The 6597-nt window shown below is 46.0% G+C and overlaps 1 long non-coding RNA gene across 1 annotated transcript; it reads left to right on the top strand.

The window, feature by feature from the left end:
* Positions 1 to 720: 720 nt before the first annotated feature.
* Positions 721 to 5267, top strand: LOC116981597. Its single transcript, XR_004414238.1, has 2 exons — positions 721 to 764; positions 5072 to 5267. It is a non-coding gene; the product is annotated as an uncharacterized LOC116981597 (long non-coding RNA).
* The last annotated feature ends 1330 nt before the right edge of the window (positions 5268 to 6597 follow it).

Below are 6597 nucleotides of genomic sequence, written 5' to 3'. Positions count from 1 at the left end.
TCCGTTCTAAAAGGCTTACCCCTTACTTTGAAACTGAGGCCACTGGTTCTGGACTACCCAAAACCGGAAAAATGTCTCCTGCCTCTAACGTGTCCAAACCGTTAATAATCTTATGTTTCAATAAGATCCCCTCTGATCTTTCTAAATTCCGCAGTTATACAAGCCGAGTCACTCCATTCTCTCAGCATATGACAGTGCCACCATCCCGAGAATTAACCCCGTGACCTACGCTGCACTCCCTCAATAGCAAGAAAGTCCTTCCTCAAATTTGGAGACCAAAACTGCACACAGTACTCCAGGTGTGGTCTCACTAGGGCTCTGTGCAACTGAAGAAGGACCTCCATGCTACTATACTCAGCTTACCTTGTTATGAAGGCCAACTTGCCATTCGCTTTCTTCTCTACCTTCTGTACCTGCATGTTTGTTTTCATTGACTGATGAACAAGGACCACTATATCCGGTTGTACTTCCCCTTCTTTTCAAATCAAGAGAGTTTATTATCATGTGTTCTAGAAACGACAATGACATTCTTGCATTGCTGCAGCACAACAGGATATTGTAGTCATGAATATAGATCATATCAGTGTGTCTATATACTATAGGATATATAGATACATATATCAATAAACAGATTAAGTGCAATTGGCTGTTTTGCTTCGGAGTCACGTGAGTGACTACGTGAAGAAGCCCGCCAGCACGCATGCGCGTCATTACGTCAACGCATTGCGCCGCGACTGGCTGGTACGCGCGTCGCTCCTCTAGCGGTAAGTTTAAAGACCTCCAGGTAAGCTTAAACTTTACCGGCGGTCGATTTTTCGTTTCCGCGTTACGTTTGTTAAGCGGGGAGAACCGCTTCTGAGGACAGTGGTAGTGCGGTTAGCGGGCGGCTGTCGGTCTCAGCGTCCGGGTCGCTGGTAGCACAGCCAGCAACTTCCGATACAACGCCTATAGAAGGCACCTTGGTTACCCCGAGAGTCGGGAAGGCCAAGCGAAAATCCAACAGGTCGGTTTACTCCTCCCGTGCGGCCGGGAGGATTCGCCTCCCCTACAGGGAACGTCTTCGGACGAAAACCGCGCATGCTCAGCGTTCAACAGCTCACTGGCTTGAGACGGCGTCGCAAACTTAGATAACATGGAGTGTATTTTTGTTTTTTGCAGGTCTTGTGCCGCGGAGCATTCTTTCATGGCACTGAAGAGTGAGCCCGCCCAGGCTATTGACCTACACTCCCTTCTTCCGAAATGGAGATATAACGCAGCCCATTATCCATAAGATGCTCCAGCATTAAATACTCCAGGAACAGGAGTTATATCAATACGGGCTCGAGGGACCCGTGGCCTCGCCTGCTGCAGGGCTGCGTTATATCTCCCTGCCGGAAGAAGGGAGTGTAGGTTAACAGCCCTGGGCGGGCTCACTCTTCACTTGTGTTTCGATGCGCCCGGGACAAAGTGTCAGGATGCATGTCCTTGCCACGTTTGTAAAGAATGGTAACATCATAACTCTGAAGCTGCAACATCATCCTTTGCAGAAGCCCCTGTGCAGCGTGATCTGGTTTGTTCAGAATGGTGACCAGGGGCTGGTGATCAGTCTCGACTGTGATAGTCTTTCTAAAGTCAAAATCATTGAATTCATTACATGCGAAAACCACTCTCATCCAGAAACGTCATCTGCCATTCATCTGCCCACTCCCCCAACCTGTCCAAGTCACCCTGCATTCTCATAGCATCCTCCTCACAGTTCACACTGCACCCACCTTTGTGTCATCTGCAAATTTGCTCATTTTACTTTGAATTCCTTCATCTTAATTATTGATGTACATTGTAAATAGCTGCGGTCCCAGCACCGAGCCTTGCGGTACTCCACTAGTCACTGCCTGCCATTCTGAAAGGGACACGTTAATCCCTACTCTTTGTTTCCAGTCTGCCAACCACGTCTCCATCCAGGTCAGCACTCTACCCCCAATATCATATGCCCTAATTTTGCCCACTAAACTTCTATGTGGGACCATATCAAATGTTTTCTGAAAGTGCCGGTACACTACATCCACTGTCCATTTTCCCAGTTACATCTTCAAAAAAGTCCAGACGATTAGTCAAGCATGATTTCCCCTTCGTAAATCCATGCTGACTCTGACCGATCCTGTTTCTGCTATCCAAATGTGCGGCTATCTCATATTTTATAATTAACTCAAGCATCTTCCCCACCATCGATGTCAGGCTAACTGGTCTATAATTCCCCGTTTTCTCCCTCCCTCCGTTCTTAGAAATTGGGATAACATTAGCTACCCTCCAATCCACAGGAACTGAACCTGAGTGTATAGAACATTGGAAAATTATCACCAATGCATCCACGATTTCTAGAGCCACTTCCTTAAGTAACCTGGGATGCAGACCATCAGGCCCCATGGATTGATCAGCCTTCACTACCATCAATCTATCCAACGGCATTTGCTGCCTAATGTGGATTTCCTTTAGTTCCTCTGTCAACCCAAATCCTCTGGCCACTACTATATCAGAAACATTGTTTGTGTCCTCTTTAGTGAAGACAGATCCAACGTACCTGTTCAACTTATCTGCCACTTCCTTGTTCCCCATAATAAATTCACCTTTTTTGGTGTTCAAGGGTCCAACTTTGGTCTTAACGATTTTTCCTCTTCAAATACTTAAGAAGCTTTTACTATCCTGCTTTATATTCTTGGCTAGCTTACCTTCGTACCTTATCTTTTCTCCCCGTATTGTCTTTTTGCTTATCTTCTGTCGTTAAGTAAACATTACCCAATCCTCTTGCTTCCCGCTCATTTTTGCTACGTTGTACCTCTTCGCTATAGTTTTTATACTGTCCCTGTCGTCCCTTGTAAGGCATGGTCGTCCCTTTCTCCCCTTGAAATCTTTCTTCCTCCTAGGAATGAACTGATCCTACACCTTCTGTATTATTCCTAGAAAACCCTGCCATTTTTGTTCCACGGTCATCCCTGCTAGTGTATCTTTCCAGTCAACTTTGGCCAGCTCTTCGCTCATGGCTCCATAGTCCAGTTTATTCAACTGCCACACTGACACCTCCAATATACTCTTCTCCCTCTCCAATTGTAGATTAAACCTGACCCTGTTATGGTCATTACCTCCTAATGGCTCATTAACCTCCAGGTCCTTTATCAAATCTGGTTCATTACATTACGCTAATTACAGAATTGCTTTCTCCCTGGTCGGCTCCAATACAAGCTGTTCAAAGAATCCATCGCAAAGGCAGTTTACAAAGTTCGTTTCTTGGGGTCCAGTACCAACCTGTTTTTCCCAGTCTACCTGCATTTTGAAATCTCCCATAACAACCACATCATTGCTTTTGCGACATGCCAATTTTAACTCCTGATTCAACTTGCGCCGTATGTCCAGGCTACTGTTTGGCGGCCTGTAGATTGTGGTCTTTTTACCCTTACAATGCCTTAGTTCTACTATACTGACTCTACATCTCCTGTTTCAATGTCACCCCTTGTAAAGGACTGAATTTCATTCCTCACCAACAGGGCAACCCCACCCCCTCTGCCCACCCGTCTGTCTTTTAGATAGGAGGTATATCCTTGAATATTCAGTTCCCAGCCCTGGCCCTCTTGCAGCCATGTCTCAGTAATTCCCACAACATCATCCTTGCCAGTTTCTACTGAGCTTCAAGCTCGTCCACTTAATTCCTTCTACTTCTCGCATTCAAATATATACTTTGACCTCCGTATTCAATTCCCCCCTCGGAATTTGCCCTGACCTTACTCTGTTGTCCATTCTCAAGCTTTCCTTACCCTTAATTCGAGAATCTTTTGTAATTATCAAAGGAACCTGTGCCCTATGAGAGCATACCAAATGGCATATGCAGAAATCGGTACCGCTCGAAAGGTGTACTGAAAGTGCATGGACGATTTGTAATCCAGTGGAATCTGCCAAAAACAAACTCTTTGCATCCAGAACGGAGAACACCGTTGTCTCACCCGAGTGTGCAGCTACTTCTTCTACCGTGCTCATAGGGTGATGTGGTCGATTGATAGCGGTGTTCAGATCCTTCAGGTTGATACATATCCGCATCTCTTCTTTGTTCTTCGTAGTGGCCGCCACCATGGTTGATACCCAGTCCGATGTAACAGGGGAGATGACCCCGAGAGCTTCCTTCCTCTCGAGTTATTTCTGTATACGTTTGCGGGTGGCTACCGGAATGCGCTGCGCAGGTCGCACAACAGGGAGGACATTTGAATATGTAACAATAATGTATTCGAGAGGGAGCTTACGAAGCTCTTCTTTGAAAAGATCGTATTAGCATGCAAGAATGGAGCGCGGTCTTGGATAGGAGCAAACTGCACAGCTTTGCCTAAGAAGACCAAGGTATCGATGCCAAGCAGAGGGACAACCTTCCCCTAACGATAAAGAAATTCCGTTTATAGGAGCAGCCAACTAGGTGGTACTGTCATTCCACACTTCCGATGGGCGCACTCAAAGGGCAGTGGTTCTTTTGATAATTTCCTGAAACGCAGACAGTGATAAAACATTGCTGCGAGCACCAATGTCTATTTTGGCAATTACAGCCACGGTGTTGACACGAATAGTGACCATAGGATCGCGGTGTTTATTCAACAGCTATAGTAAGGAATGTATGCTTAGACCAATTCCATCTACCGCAGGCAAATCTTATTCCGTACTCATAGGAGAGTTAGCAGATGCCCCGTGGGAAAGCTCTGGTTGCAGTAGATGCCCGGCTTGTTTAGTCTCAAACCTGTTCGCCCGGGAACCGCAGCATCTGAATAAATAGTTGTTACGCTTGCATCCGTGGCAAATTTTACCGAAAGCCGGGCACTCTCACTGATGGCAATGTGCGAGCCACCATTGCATCCAAACCTGCCAGGCGCGTCCGTTGCTTGGCGTTGTATCCTGAAATTTGTATCCGCAGCGTCCCCATCATAAGTAGAATGAGGTATCGTGCTCAAAGACTTAGAGTGTGCATCCGTGGTCTCGTAGAGAGGCCTTTCATTGTCTCCTTTGTAATTGTGCCTAATATAATCTGTAGTTCATTGACAGAATTCATTTTCATTATAAACAGATGACCATTGCTATGACCAGCTTAGTGGACAATGTCGGGCGACGTGCCCTACCGGAGAGTACACCGTCGGCGATTGCGCCAGTGGAAGAGAATGCTGCAAAGAAAAGGAACATATCAGACATGGCTGACCTGGCCAGGGAAATTCCTCGTATGTTGTAAAACTTACTTGGCGAATAAAATCTGATTCTGATTCTGATTCTGACATAAGCTATTTTCCCCCAAATCCTCCTTTCACTGGTTTTGATCCGTTAACACGCGAAATTCCACAAAGAACGCTTGCACGGCGGTGTCACTAAATAAAGGAGATTATTAGAAACATAGAAACATAGAAAATTGGTGCAGGACGAGGCCATTCGGCCCTTCGAGCCAGCACTGCTATTCATTGTGATATGGCTGATCGTCCCCAATCAATAATCCGTGCCTGCCTATCCATTTCCCTTGATGCCACGCTCCTAGAGCTCTATCTAACTCTATCTTAAATTAATCCAGTGATTTGGCCTCCACTGCCCTCTGTGGCAGGGAATTGCACAAATTCACAACTCTGGGTGAAAACGGTTTTTCTCACATCTGTCTGAAATGACCTACCCTTTATTCTAAGACTGTGGCCCCTGGTTCAGTACTCGCCCAAAATTGGAAACATTTTACCTGCATCTAGCTTGTCCAGTCCTTTTATATTTTTATATGTTCCTATAAGAACCCACTCATCCTTCTAAACACTAGTGAATACGTCTAGTCTTTTCAATCTTACCTAATATGATTGTCCCGCCATCCCAGGGATCAATCTCGTGAACCTACGCTGCACTGCCTCAATGACAACGATGTCCTTCCTCAAATTAGAAGACCAAAACTGTACACAATACTCCAGATGTGGTCTTACCAGAGCCCTATACAACTGCAGAAGAACCTCTCTACTCCTATACTGAAATCCTCTTGTTATCAAGGCCAACATTCCTTCACTGGCTTTCGTCACTTCCTGCTGTACCTGCATGCCGTCTTTCAGTGGCCGGTGTACAAGGACACCCAGGTCTCGCTGTACCACCCCCTTAACTAACCTAACCCGATTGAGATAATAATCTGCCCCCTTGTTTTTGCCACCGAATTGGATAACCTCACATGTATCTATATTATTCTGCATTGCCACACATCTGCCCACATACCATAAACTGTCACAGTTTAAGGATAGGGGGGAAATATTTTAGGTCCGAGATGAGGAAAACTTTTTTCACACAGAGAGTGGTGATTGTGTGGAATTCTCTCCCGCAGAAGTGGTTGAGGCCAGTTCATTGGCTATATTTAAGAGGGAGTTAGATGTGGCCCTTGTGGCTGAAGGGATCAGGGGGTATGGAGAGAAGGCAGGTACAGGGTACTGAGTTGGATGATCAGCCATGACCATATTGAATGGCGGTGCAGGCTCCAAGGGCCGAATGGCCTACTCCTGCACCTGTTTTCTATGTTTCTATGTTTCTATACTGAACCTGTCCAGGTCACCCTGCAACCTCCTAGCATCCTCTTCACAGTTCACACTG

Source organism: Amblyraja radiata, chromosome 15, assembly GCF_010909765.2.
Source record: "Amblyraja radiata isolate CabotCenter1 chromosome 15, sAmbRad1.1.pri, whole genome shotgun sequence".
Lineage (NCBI taxonomy): Eukaryota > Metazoa > Chordata > Chondrichthyes > Rajiformes > Rajidae > Amblyraja > Amblyraja radiata.
This window is presented reverse-complemented; position numbering and strand designations above follow the sequence as displayed.